General features: G+C 47.4%; 1 protein-coding gene across 1 annotated transcript in view; it reads left to right on the top strand.

The window, feature by feature from the left end:
• The first annotated feature begins 13,569 nt into the window (after positions 1–13,569).
• Positions 13,570–14,457, top strand: part of LOC8030973 (monocarboxylate transporter 12) — a 77,296-nt gene continuing 76,408 nt past the window's right edge. The window contains exon 1 of the mRNA XM_042294062.1: positions 13,570–13,742. The gene's annotated coding sequence lies outside the window, so the exon portion shown is untranslated. The remainder of the gene's footprint in view (positions 13,743–14,457) is intronic.

The following is a 14,457-nucleotide window of genomic DNA, read 5'->3' as shown; positions in this document are numbered from 1 at the left end:
ACTGTTAGCGCGAACACGGCGTCGACGCTTTCCAGCATAAGGGATATACGTGCCAAACGAACGAACGACATCTGGAAAACCAAGAGAGACGTCAAGAACTACGCAGTAACACTAAGTAAGTAACTACTTGTGCTTGCAGACGATCAAAATAAGTTGAAAGTCACGTAATATAGTCCGATTTGCAATAAATAAGTACTGCTTTATTCTTTCTGCTCATGGTGCGAAGATGCTTGTTCTATCTTTGCAAATAGGGGGAAGCCAGAGGACAGGTGCGTGATAAAAACTGCCCAACATAGGAAATAATAAGAAAACACACCTTTCGTAGCTTACGTACTTTATTCTTTACGTTTCGAACGTTTTTTTAACCGCTCGTAGAGATGCACGACGGGGTCATTTTCATATAGTGAGAGGACAGGCATATTAGCAATATACAAGCACCAACAGAATGCTGGCGAACTTTGAACACACTCTGCATTCCTTTCGATCGTTATTTTGCTTAAAATCGTCGCTCGTTTCTACATACATGCCATGGAACAGAGGTTTGGGCCTGAAATATAGCGAAGATTAGCATCGTTCAGTGGTAAAGGAAAAATGCTGTAACTAAAGCAATTACACTTTCACAATATTAATAAAGGTACATACTATCCGGTACAATCGAAATAACAAAAGTTATTAATGTTATTTTCCGGCGACGAGACAAAATTCACGAGCGTTTTCCCATAGGAATACAAAGGAAGACTGGAAAAGTAGACTGCATGCTGTCTGCTTCAATTTGCAACCGGAAGTCCCATAGACACTAGCGCCAGCTGAGCCTCTAGCGTTTATTGTAATAACTCTATGGTACACCGGCAGCATGGTTGGCCAGCATGTAAGAACTATATATAACACCGTCATAAATTGAGAAACCTGTAACTCGGCTCCACTGAAAATTGACCTATTAGTAAATTACCCGAACATCGAGAAGAACGCTGGAAGTGTAATTGTACGATCCGCGCGCGCTGGCCTTCCACTTCTAAAAGATTTGAAGTAAATAATCATAATAAATATTTGACGAACGCGCGTGCACGGCAAAATTTGTTTTAGGCGTTTTGCTTCAGAACAGTTATTACTGCAGACGCTAGCAGGTGCAGCGCGTGTAACTACACTCGTAGCATGCACCTCGGTGCTTTTGAAATTTAGCAAAAGGTCTATGGGAACGCTCTCTGCTTTTGTGTGCTATCAATACCCGGCCGATTGAGTCAAGGCAATCCGCTTTTCATTTAGGCTTAGGAATGGCCAGAGTCGAAAGTCTATCTAAAAAATACGGCGAGGTCATTGCTCATGTTTTGCGTTTTAAGTGAGGTAAGGCAACGCGAAAACCTCCTGCACCATTCATTGCTGACTAACTCGCCCGTACTGCAGCTACTACGACGTATCAGTTCCAAAGCGAGCGGCGCTCACTCACCGGGGCACCGCCATGTTTCCCCGCCGTCCTCACTCTGCCGGTCACGTGACCCGAAGTTCCCCCTCGTAGGGGAATCCGGTTAACCGCAGTTATGGCGAATTCGGGTGGTCAATCGCCGGCGAGCTCACGCCGGCGGCACAGGCAACGAAAAGCGCGCCAGCGGCGCACCACGTGACCCTCTCCACCCGAACACAAAGCGCCTGCAACTGGCGTTTCCGTCTGCCTGGGTCGCTCGTGAACTTCGTTAACTTCTTCCAGGATTATTTTATGATAGGCACGCTCTAGGCATCAGCAACATATATTCGGACTCTGAGATGTGGGTAAACAAATTGTAATATATTTTGTTTAGATTCTCGAGGAACTGTTGCCATCTTACAAGGGTCCTAGAAGGCTCACCAGCGTCGCCATTTTATATTCCATTTTCTTGTTATTACCCTTTTGCTGGAATCCTCAGCATTTTGATTTGACCCAGCCCTCTAAAATAGTACTGCGCGTTCAAGTGTCGAGCTGCAGCACTATCAATACATTTTTTACAGCGGTGTAATGACACGCTGTGGCCCATAGGAAACTGATCTTGCGGAAGCTTCCTTTAAAATATTTTAGCTTTATCTCCGTTGTTTTTGCTGTCTTTCTCGGACCACAGAGGGGTGTCTGTCTCAATGGCTTCGTTTTCTACTCGAACACGCTCTCGGCGACCATTGTTTCGTTTGGTTCCCTTTCCCGATTCGGATATGACGATACAGGATACAGTCTGGCAGACAAGCTGCCCGACCTCCTGGAGCTCGGGCAAAAATTGTGCCGGTAAATTGCCAGCACACGCCTGAGAACTGCCACCCGAACGGCGCGCACTCGCCAGTCTTTGACCACGCGAACGCCCTTGGCGGAGATGTGGCAAAATATTTTGCCGGGAAATGACCACGCGAATTCGCCATTAGTGAACCAGCTTCGAGCAAACGGGCCCAGAGCTTCGCCCCAATCAGGGATCCTGGGTTCGAGCCCCACCCCTGCCCGTTTCGATCTGGATAAGCATCGTACCGGCGTGCGGTCGTGTACCACTACTGCGTGATGCGCGTTAAAGACCCCAGGCTAGCGGCTGTACCGCACTGGCTAAATTGCTCATCTACAGCTGCAGCTGTAGATGAGCAATTTAGCCAGTTTAGACTCGTCGCCCCTGTGAGGCAGACCAAGTTCTAGGCTGTATAAACACACACACAACCCAATTTGTTTTCAACATCATTCACCACGTAAATGTGCGGGATTTTTTTTTTCCCCTTTACGAGCACGGAAGCACGGGAGCACGTGACCTTTCGTTTTCGGCAAAGTAACGCGCATAGCTGGCGCGGAGCCAGAGCGGGGGAGGCGCCGCGCAACACCTCATCCTAGATAACAAAGGCGTAGTGCTGAATGAGGTGGCTTAATCAGAGAAGGCCAACACTGGACACAGATTGGAAACGAGTGCTGCCTCAGCGCTCGGCTGCGAGTCAAGTTTGAGCCGAACGTTGACGCAATCGTCGTGTCCAATCTGTGCCCAGCGTTGGCCTTCTCTGATGACGCCATCTCATTCAGCACTACGGCTCTGTTATCTAATACCCCTGTTACACGGACACACTTAACCGCGGTTAACTCAGCTTTAACTGCGGTTACGTGGCAGCACAGATGCCACACTATACCCTCGGACAGCTATTTCAAAAGAAGTGAAGAGAGTGCGTGCACTGCTTTGATGGGTGCTCAAGATGCTCAAGCGCACGTTCGCCCATAGCTCTGACTGCATCGCCGCAGAATGTTGTCGGCAAGTATTGTGCGTTAATTGTGGTTTAGCGTAACTGCGGTTAAGTGTGCCCGTGTAACAGGGGTATAAGAGGTGTTGTGCAGTGGAGTGGTTGAATGCGGGCGTGCTCGGTTGCCGCTCCGCTGTCGACGGTTGTTCTTCGCTCTGGGTTTCGGCAGTAGCGGTGCGTGGGCTGTGACGTGTGTTTGTGTGTGTGCGTGGTCAAAACGATATATCTGGTTCACTCCACGAGTGATATGGACGACCGTATCCAAGGGCGTCGACGTGCTCTGACAGGCAGACTACCAAAAAAAAAAAAAAGAGGGTAACAAAATTACAGGAAGATCCATTGGTGGGTTTTGGGGAATCCGTTAACATGGCCCTCGGGGAAACGCCACACATGTCTCTCTTCGGGGAACGCTAACACTGACTGCGTAACGAGGCCAAACAGAGGCAGCACAAAATAGAGAAAGCAAACGAGAAAGCCAAAAGAAAAGAAGTGGAGGGGTCAGCATTAGCATTTCCCAAAGAATCCAAGGGACGTGTATGGCGTTTCCAAGGGTCATGTTAATACATTCCCGAAGAATCCACCAATTCTTGCAATTTTTTTTTTTTTTATGTTCATATGGTTTGGTCCAGTTTCAAGCTGTGATCGCCCGCTATAAGGCCGACAAAATCCAATCCAAAATATGGCTACCACGTAGCACGAGCGGTCACGTGATCCTCTACGCGTCAACGGGTGGGATCAGGTGTGGCGGTCCTTAGTCGGGCTGTCATTGGAGCAGGCCTCCGCCTGTGCGAGGCACAACTGTCGTCTGCACCGCAGTCTTCACGTTTTGGGGTCTACAATATCTGATGACGCCTGCACAACTGCGGCATCATGTCTGCGCACGCAGTGCGACCGAAACTCCGAGAGACAATAACCACAAACGGCGAGACGACGACAGCGTTTGGAACTTGGGACATGGGAGGCGGCCGGACGAAGGCTGAGAAGCGCGCTGCGGAGGAGCGTATATGCTAATCACGTGGGACACCGCTGAAAACAAACAAATATTAACAGTGTTGATGACTTTTAGCTCAATGTTGGCTACGCCAACACCGTAACCTTGACTGCGCCGTTGATTTCAATTCGCCCGCTAGAGTCAGCTGATTGAAGTAATTTGGTGGGTTCCATACTTTGCCAGTTAGTTTAAGAAACAGTTAGCTAGAAGATAGAATTAGGTCTTAATATTCAACGTGCAGTCTTCGTAAATGATACTGAAGGGAACTGCATTTTTTTAAAACAAAAATGAAGCGGAGTACACATAGAGAAGAGAGAAAGGATGATAAACCGATGTACACAATTATACGTGGCTGTTTATTTATCAGGCTTTTCGCAAGTTGCTGAATTATTTAAATGTCAGCAACATGCCGAATCATCTTGGAATCTATGCACTTTCAGGGTGACATATATCGATCTCATAAATTGTTGAAATGAAGCACTTCTAGTTGTGTACCAACTAGGTCATGAGATACGTTCTAAATATAAATACTCGAGCATATGATAGCTTTTCGACTGCGATTAGAACATACCCATAAACTAGTATGACTTCCGATCCTGTAAGTTCGAAGTTATTTAATCTGACCATGCATGGTTGCAAATGTGCATATCAAGTGTGGGGGGCTCTAATATACAGCTCTATTGAAAACTGTTATTTTATGCAAATATTTAACAATACTTAGCATGTATCTTTTTGCCCCACATAACCTTTTGCATTTAGCAAATGAGAAGCTTCTTTTGTCAGCGATTTCGAGATTCAAACATTTTCTGCAATAAGCACAGTGGGATCAATAGTAGGATCGATAGTATGTAAATAAATAAATGTATTTACTATGGCACTCTATCGTCAAGGGTGAATAAGGATACTTTATGATACCCATAAATACGTCTTTTTGTTAACCGAAGGAAGGGTCACCCGACTCATCGGATCGGTTCAAGAACAGTTACGATTGATAAAGTATGCAATATATATATAACCTTCTGGACATTCAGACACTGTGCTGGTCCCCGGCCCCAAGCAGGACCTGCGACAGCTGCAGCCGAAATTTACAGACACCAGACCCCTTTACGCAAGAGAAACCTGCAAACCATAGCTAGGCTCACCAAAGCCCACGAGAAGATGGTAAGTACCTGGAAGGACCCGCTTTACACTAGACTGGCCGCTTACACGGGCGCTGAGTGGACGGCGGTCCTGTGGGACCTCTGCGCTCCGCGGTGGAGTTGGGCAGCTCTTTCCAGAGCTGCCCATCTCCACATCCTGTGAGCTCCCATCGAGGACCACGATCAAGGGGGGGGGGGGGGGGGGGGGGGGGTGTGCTTGAAGCCATCGCCCTGGTACTCGAGACCGTTCTTCATGAATACCCCAACATCCGAACCTTGCGAACAGCGGGTCTTCGCAGGCTCGCAGGACGCACTAATTCCTTACAAAAATGACACTCCGAGGACGTTCTATAGAGCAACGTCCTTAGGAAGAACATAGGGCACCCATAGGCAGACCACGACTACAGTTGCCTTCCTGAAGTCGTCCTATGGCCGCCCTATAGACTATTGGCCAACGGACGTTTTATGGACATCCTATTCTAGGGATAATGTAAGGTCATCCTATACACTACCTATACTAAGGCACCTTCGGATTTTTCAAGGTTGACTTCATAATGCCCATACCGACTCTACAGGGTGTCTATAGGGTGCCTGCAGAGAACCCATACAAGGTCTACAGGGAGTCCCTACGGTGTCCTCAGGGAAGCCATACAGGGTCTACACGGGGTCCTTATGAGGCCTGCAGAGAAGCCGTAGAGGGTCAAATCAAATCAAATCATTTATTTGCATCTGCGAGTACAGATGCCGCGGAGCCACGGACAAAAAAGACAATCTTTGTCGGCTTGACGGGGTCCGAGCTTCGAGAGCGTGGCAGATGGTGACAGAGATGCAGGAAAAACAATCAGGGTAACAAATATGCAGAAAACACGTTAACTAAAAGGTTAACGTAACTTAATATATATTATACAAAAAGTAGGTACTGCGATTTACGATCTAATCTATAAATGTCAAGATTATCTCTGGAATACTTATTGAGTAGTGTGGACAGGTTATAATGAAGGGACTGCAAGCCGTAATTTGTACAATTACGGGACACCCTCCATTCCTCAGAGCAGCGGGTGCGGATGGTGGTTATATTTCTGGTTAAATTTGATGTATGCTTCGAAAAACCAATCACTTCTGGTGGTGAAAAACAAAATGACCTAGTCAGAAGGTATTCATACAATCGATGTCTATTGATATTTTTGTATTTTTGAAATAATGATTCGGCGTGGAATAAACAATGAACATTTCCAATAAAGCGTGACACTCTCTTTTGAAACAATAGTTTTTTATTTAGATTTTATTTTGTCGTCACATCCCAAATAAGAGGACAATACGTTATTTGGGATTGAAATGCATGATATATTTGTAATTTTATATTTTCGCGGAGAATGAAACGACGTCCAGCAATAATACCGACGGTCTTGCATAATTTACTGGTAATATGTGATTTATATGTTCATCCCAAGACAAGTTTTCTGAAAATATAACACCCAATGTTTTATGATTTTTCATAGTTCAGCTGGCTTAGAATTAAACTGAAGAGTCTTGTTTAGAGCTACATGTTTATTGATTTATCTAAATAATATTGATTTAGTCTTTTGTTTCATTAATATTAAGCCCATTTGTCTTGCACTACACGCAGTCCCTACGGGGTCTGTAGAGAATCTACACCGACTGCAGGGGGTACAGGTATACGGGGTCCACAGAGACCAACTTTACTAGAACAACTCAGTTGGGAAACTGCCACAGAGCCTGCTCTGAAAAAGTGGCACCGATCCGTACTCGAGAACCGGAGTAATGGCGATCGCAACGCCGCCATTTCTCCTGCAGGAACCACACTGGGAACTGCAGGGCCGCTTGTATTGGTTCGGGAGTATCGCATTCGATAGCGGCCGCTGTGATTGTTCTATTATTGCTTTAATCGGCCATTTTGACGCTGAAACATATACGGCAGAAGGGGTTTCAGGGGTGTCAACCCCCATCTCCCAGTCGGATGCGCCGCGGATCATCACCCAAGTTAGGACGTACCCAGGTCGGGACAAGCTACTTGAAGTCACCGGTGACACATGGTGAGACACCTACCTCCCACTGAAAAAGTAAGGGAATTATTTTGGTACATACTAAACACTTCCACCTCCACATTAAACATGCCCTGAGGTTGGCCATGTCTCTAGACATCAATGTAACATACTGATGCCCGGCGCTTAATTAACAACTCTTTAACTCGGACACGTCCCTAGACCTAACGAAAACAGCTACCCGGCATCACTTTAATAATCCACCAATCTATAGCTCACAACATAGAGAGGGACTAGGATGTCCGTAGACTCACCAGGGCCGTAGCATTGCAATAGGGAGGAATGAAAAACTTTTTGAATCGGGAGATCCCTATTTCGTTGTTAGGGCCGTTCTATGCAAACCGGCGGTCCATAACAGGTCCATGAACTGTCTACAGGAATCCATAGGATGGACATAGAGATCGGCACTAGTCAGGCACGTAGCCAGGATTTTGTTTCGGGGGGAAGGGGGGGGGGGGGGGGGGGGGGCGCCCATGACAAAATGCTGTATGAGGGGGAGGGGGAGAGGAGGCCCCAGCAAAACGGAAGATTTCGCCCCCCCCCCTCCCCCCCCCCCCCCCCGGCCTACGTGCCTGGCACTAGTATGGACATAGGACGTCCATACCAATTTTTATAACGATAGGAAGCACAGCAATGGACGCCGCACTGGATTGGCTGGTTATAGGGGAGCGACGCCGTGACGTAAGACCTAGCAACCGAGAATCGCAAGCGACATCCTCCCCCCCCCCCCCCCCCTCTCCCCCTTTGCCAATTTCGGCGCCGTGCAGTGGGGGACGGCGGGTGTATCATTGAGCATTGAGGCGCGTGTTAAACCCCCTCCCCTCGATGCCGTTTCGCGGCGACAGTCTGCGGATGGCTCATTAAAAATATTAACCCGTTTCGGGCCAATCGAACACGCCGCCTCGCGGCGCCCTGCCGGTGGCCCAAGTACGCCCTAACCCTGCTGTCCCCTCGGTTGCGAGGTGTTACGTCACGCCGTCTATCTCTATAACCAGCTAATATTGTGCGGCCGCCGTCCTTCATGCTCACGCTAAGTAACCTGATCTACTTGCACTAGGAAGAAGGGCGGTTTGGAGAATGTTCACCCCACGGAAAAGTGCTGAGAGGCTGCAATCACCATGCTTTGTTATTTTATATAAAACCTCTGCGGCGAAATGTTAACGCACTTCTTAGAGAATCAGCGTGGCGGCCGCATCGATTTCGGTCCATTTTTCTTCGACTAAGTCGACAATGTTTTACCCCATTTTCTGGTTATGTGGAACATGATCAACACTTGTGCTAATTTTCACTGTTTCGTTCGTCCCTCATTCGGGGCTCACCTGTTCTGCGTTGCAGTGTGAAGAAGCAACACAGAGGGACACGGTCGTCATTGGACCGGTGTTGCATAGTGGCCAATCCGGAGTTCGGACGATTCCGGAATCATTCCACCCTTCCGTGACCCTGGAATAGAATGGGAATCGAATGGCGGCAGCACTGAATGGAATGGAAATGGAACACAAGGTTTTGCCCGAAATGGAGTGGGAATGGGATGGGCTCTGTTCATTCTTAAGCGAGCGGTGCCGATGCCGGCCGATGTTCCTTCGAGGATGAAGGTGGCACCCCCAGTGAAGCAACCAAGATTGCAGAGGTGTAGGCGGACAAGGACTCGTTCCTGGCGCAGCGAGACACGACAATGTGACTGTTGTGACCATGTGCGATTACAGTATACCAGTCGTAGGTCACCAGGCAGGGGCAATGCCACACCGCTCGCGGTTCTTGCATGCGTGACTCCTAACTTGCCGTGTATCTAAGTGGAGGACATATGGTCATTTTTGTGAAGAATATGTGTGGCTTGATGTTTCTCCGTCTGTTACGAGGCTTTTACGCTTTGTCGAGTGATCGATTTCTGCAGTGCCACCATATACCAGTTTCCCCCGGCGCCGCTATTATGCAACCACTGCTCGGTTTAGTGGAATCAATGCTTTTGGGACTGTTTTGCATATTTCTTTTTTACAATTGTCCGTGCGTTTGATAACGTCACCTTTATACTGACGTTATTTGTCGGCAAGCGCTATTCTTCACGGTTGGGAATTAGAGGAATAGAATGGAACGGGTCAGCCCTTCTAAGAGTGAGAATGGGCCCAGTGTTCATTCCTAGGAGTTCAAAGAAATGCAATTACCGGAAAATCCAGTTCTCTGGAGTGGAGTTAGAATGGAGAGGGGTGTGCTCCTTCTGCAACACTGCTGTGGACACATTCTTACTTTGGAGGCTCGCTTGAAGCGAAGTGCACGGCACTGAAATGTTCAGCGCCCGCATGCCGGGCGATCCTTTCAGTGGGAGTGATGCACACAGCACCCCAACTTGTAAATCGCCCGTATTGTGAACTGATGCATGCGCCCTGAAGTTCAACTGCGACGTTGATTAGAGCCTATAATGTTTCCGCGATGTTTGTTCCGGGGCAGTCTTCCTTTCATGCCAAGAATCAGCTCAACTGTGAGCCTTTACCGAGGACAGCAAGTTCGAAAGCTGAATGTTCACGCAATATCTTTTCGCAAGTATAGTAAACGCAGCTACGTCACAACTTTTTTTTCACGGGATGACAAAGTTTTGTGGGAGTGGCTGCGACCTTTACCGCAGCAAGCAAGGTTTAAGGATTGCTGAAAAATGGAGCCTTCACTTAAATATGTTCATCAAGACAAGTCGCAATGCAATTTAGGCATATGAAAAGACGGTGAGAGTGCAGGCGAGCTGGTGGTAGCTAATCATGTCGTATTACACCTGAGACTGCGGTGGAAGAAATCGGAAGAACTTTCAGTAGAAGGAACAGACACAGAGAACGTCTCAATGACGTTCTCTGTGTCTGTCCCTTCTACTGAAAGTTCTTCCGATTTCTTCCACCGCAGTCTCAGGTGTAATACGACATGATAGGCATATGAACCGTTTCTATAGAATTGATTTATCTAAAAGGTGTTGATGAAACAACTATAATTTCTTCTAATGATATGGGGAAACTCTATATAATGAGCTGATATGATGAAATATCATGACTAGGGCTCCGTGTTTTCGGAGTTCATTTTTCGTGAAATTCGGAGGGTGTTTTTCGGAGTTTATTTTTTAGCAAAAATTCGGTGTTTATCGGAGTTTGTTTTTCGTAAATCCCCAATTCTCCGAAATTCGGAGATTAATTTCGCAGTGTTTCCTATTAAAAAAAAATAATAAAAATTAACCGGATGCAAACGTATGCCAGATAGAAATAAAGCGCGCTTGTATCAATTAAAGTATCTTCAGTTGAAGTTGGCGTTGGTGTCATTGGCAATACTAATTTGTCCCACAAGAAAAGTCGCACACAAGTGTGGCTTCGATAAACGTCGATACCTTAAAATCAATAAACTGCCGGAGGTAGCCGCAGGGAAGCTCGTAGTCATCCCATCAATCTATCCCGCGGCCGCGCGAGGTGGAGTGGTTAAGGACGTAATAGGTAGTTTCAACTGCCCCTCTTCCCTATTTTAAACAATCTTTATGGTCCATAGCTTTCACTGTTACCACAGAAACATACCCTCTCCTTTCTCTAAATCCCATGGCGCAAACTAGAAACCAAAAGGGTGGCTTTTGTCGTTACACGAATGGTGTACGATGACCTGTTACGAGACAAGCCGTAAGACCCCCTTTTGACAACGGTATGTGGCTTGAAAGATAATTATGGTTTCATTATCCCAGGACCATTAATCCTGCGCTGCTCAAATTGTAAAAAATAATAATGATTATTATTATTTTTTTTTTTGTAGTTGTTGGGGGGGGGGGGGGGGGCATGGGCACATGAAAATTCAGAGTTTATCGGATGAATCCGAATTGACAAAAAGTTTATTGGCGGGTGTTTTTCGCAGTTTTTCGGCTTTATCCGAAAACACGGAGCCCTAATCATAGAAATGTAATTAACGTGGACTGATTTCAAAGTGTTTATAAGAGGTTTACTAATAAACATATTAGCTGAATTTGAGAGGTCGAAGACTGACTTATTCCCTTGTCTCTTCTACTTTTTTGGTTATTTCAAGTTTCCTCGCACCCAGTCTCAGGTGTTTTAACACAATAATGGAGTGTCCATTGCAGTTGCATAATGAAGTGAGTATTTTTGCAGAAATACTTTGCCCAGAAGGTTTAGGTTAGGCTTATTTTTCAAGTCCATCCGGGGTTAATTTCATTTTTTATAACACAAAATGGATTTGCTGGGAATACAGGCATTCATGTCTTAGAGCGCAGCTCTTAGGCGCCCGTTCCCGGGTGCCCGGCGTCGGCGTAACCGCGCTACATTTAGCGGGGAAAAAAGACGTCACATGACTTGGTGTCACGTCACCTACGAACAAATTCAGTTTATCCTCTAGATTTAGGGGGAAAATTGACGTCCCGTGAACTCTACAGAAATTCAATTCCTCGCTAAATTAGCGGAGAATTGAATTGCTGCTGAGGTCACGTGACGTCAATTTTTCAGCTAAATTTAGCAGGGAAACTGGGAGGAGGGGAGGATATGGAGGAGAAGGATTTGAGGGTACGCAGGAGGAGGAGGACGACGGAAGGAGGAGAGGAAGAGGAGGGGCATACCCACCCCTCCGTACCCTCCCTTCCTCCCCAAGAGCTGCGCTCTAATTTCGCGTTACAGAAATTTGTAAATGGTTGTCCACTTTTTTCTATTCTAAATAGATGATTGTCACCAATATTCATTATATCCCATATAAAGATAACATTTCGAAGACGAAATATAGAATCAAAACTTGTTTCAAGAAAATACTGTCACTTTTTAGTACGCAGCTCCAAGGCGCCCGTTTCGTGGTTGAGTGGCGTCGGCGTCGGCGTAATTGCGCGCGTTGCATTATGGGACGTCACAGCCTCCCCGCTAAACTTAGCGGGGAAACTTAATTGGTGTTGAGGTCACGTGACGTCAATTTCCCCGCTAAAGTAGCGGGAAAACTTAACCCGCTAAATCTAGCGGGGAAACTTAACCCAGTAAATTTAGCGGGGAAAGTTTCGCTAAATTTCCCGCTAACAAGGAAGGGAGGAGGTGAGGGGGAGGGGAATTCCTCCTCCTCAACAGCTGGGCTCTAATTTCGCATTACAGAGAACTGTAAACGTCTTTCATTTTTTGTTATCCACATATTCGAGTTAAAATAAAATTGAATTAAAATGGTGCTATCAAAATTACGGTGAAATCTTTTTTGGAAGCTCGTTTTCTCTGAGGAACTTTAAAAGTAAAAGTGAGACTGCAGCCATTCCAAGCGCCTGTAGAAAAAAAAAAGAAAAGATTACCCGTGCTCCTTGCGCCCTTTATTTATTCAAATTAAGTTTAAAGTAAATAACCAAATCACAGTTTTGTGCGTGAAAGAAAATAGACGTTTCGAACTTGCTCTCGTCCGTCATCTTTCAGCCAAAGAATGCTTTGCTGTTGCAAAGCAAACGTAGTTGCGACTTCGAAATCCGCGAAGTCCCAACCACGTCGCTGAAAAGGGACATAAAATGCGAAAAGCGTCGTAGGATACCCCCGCGAAACCTTCTGCAGAATTCCAACTTGGCACGCGCACTTCAATCCACTGCACCCGTCACATTCGAGAAACAATCGCGATTCACATCGCAACACATTGGCTCGCTCTCGACGTAACCGCGCGCTTACGAAAACGAATGCTCACCCCAACAACAACGCATTTTAAAGTAGACTGGAGCCTATTTTAGACCCATCATTGCAAAAGCACCGCGGCGTATCCCTCATGGTGTGCCTAGATTTGAGAGTGTTTCCAACTGCACGATCAGGGTCAGATGGTTTAAGGGCCGCGTTTGCAACACGAGCTGCAAGGAGGTTACCAACGCGGCGATCGTCTGCAATCGTCTCTGCCTCTCTGCCCGCTTTTCTCCTTGCCAGGTGACAAGGCGGCACATGCGCAATGCGACCAATCTGCGCAGGAGCGTCCACCATTAAATTGCAAACGCTCTTTATGGTTTGAGTTGCTCCCTCTCTTACATCTAGGCTTTCGAATCCCCCCAAGCGCGCACAACCGCGCCGCGCTCACTGCGACCGACCATCGTCTGCTTGCTCCGGAAGCCGACCGCTTCCTCCCAGAACTCTCCCTCTCGTCGAGCCTCGCGTGACTTCTCACGAGATCTCGCGAGACCATTCGCCTGCGCGGGCGCAGTTTCCCCACTAGTGTTCGCTCTCCACACCGCCGAGTCCGCGCAGGCTTCGACGGGCGAGCGGAAACCAGCTGATTCAGAAGCGCTCGCGCTCTGCAGCAAGCACAGCGTTCAACGGCCACCACCCCCACAAGATCGGAACCCTGGCTCCTTCTGGTCACCGCACCGCCACCGTAAGCCTTTTTTCTTACCTTCTGCCCCGTAACCACCCGAAGCTTAACCCTAGATATCGACAAACACGGTTGAGAGTGCTATTTGTTTTAGAGATTTTTTTTTTCTCTCGGGGTAGAATGAGACCTGGCACGCTCGCCGTTTCATCTGTCAGTGGAGCAACTGTTCCAAGGCGGATCGCGTGTTTACCTCGGGCTCGCGAAAATATGAACACATTATACGCTATCTTTTTTTTTTTTCTTCGTAGCGTTTAGGTGGAAGCTACAACATAAAAACCTCGATAGTAAGGTTATGCCAGACGAGCAGCGTAATCAATATTCCGCCGGTAGTTCGATAGAGTTATACGCGAGCACGCCAAAGTGCTGAGGACTTGCGCCTGACAACAGCCCGGAATTTGCTTATAGTGGGGAGCGTTGCATGCTCCCGGCGGTGCTGACTCTGAAGTGAACGTTGATCGGTGAATGTGCGATGGACTTTGAGTCTATTGCACCGTGCGCCGATTTTCTTACATCCTTGTTTCCCTTTGCAGTAGCGGGGTGGGACGTTGAGCATTGGAGGATGGCTGGCGCGGAGTTCTCTTGCATCACTCGCCGTGCGTTGCGGGAGGGAGGGCTGTTGCCCACTCGTGCTGACTTCTGTTGAAAGTGAGAGTTGGGACACGAGCAACTGCTGATCCCGACACGCGGGATCCTTGGGCGCTCTCTGAGTCAGCTGTCA

Source organism: Ixodes scapularis, unplaced genomic scaffold, assembly GCF_016920785.2.
Source record: "Ixodes scapularis isolate PalLabHiFi unplaced genomic scaffold, ASM1692078v2 PGA_scaffold5__190_contigs__length_132052651, whole genome shotgun sequence".
In the NCBI taxonomy this organism is placed as follows: Eukaryota; Metazoa; Arthropoda; class Arachnida; order Ixodida; family Ixodidae; genus Ixodes; species Ixodes scapularis.
This window is presented reverse-complemented; position numbering and strand designations above follow the sequence as displayed.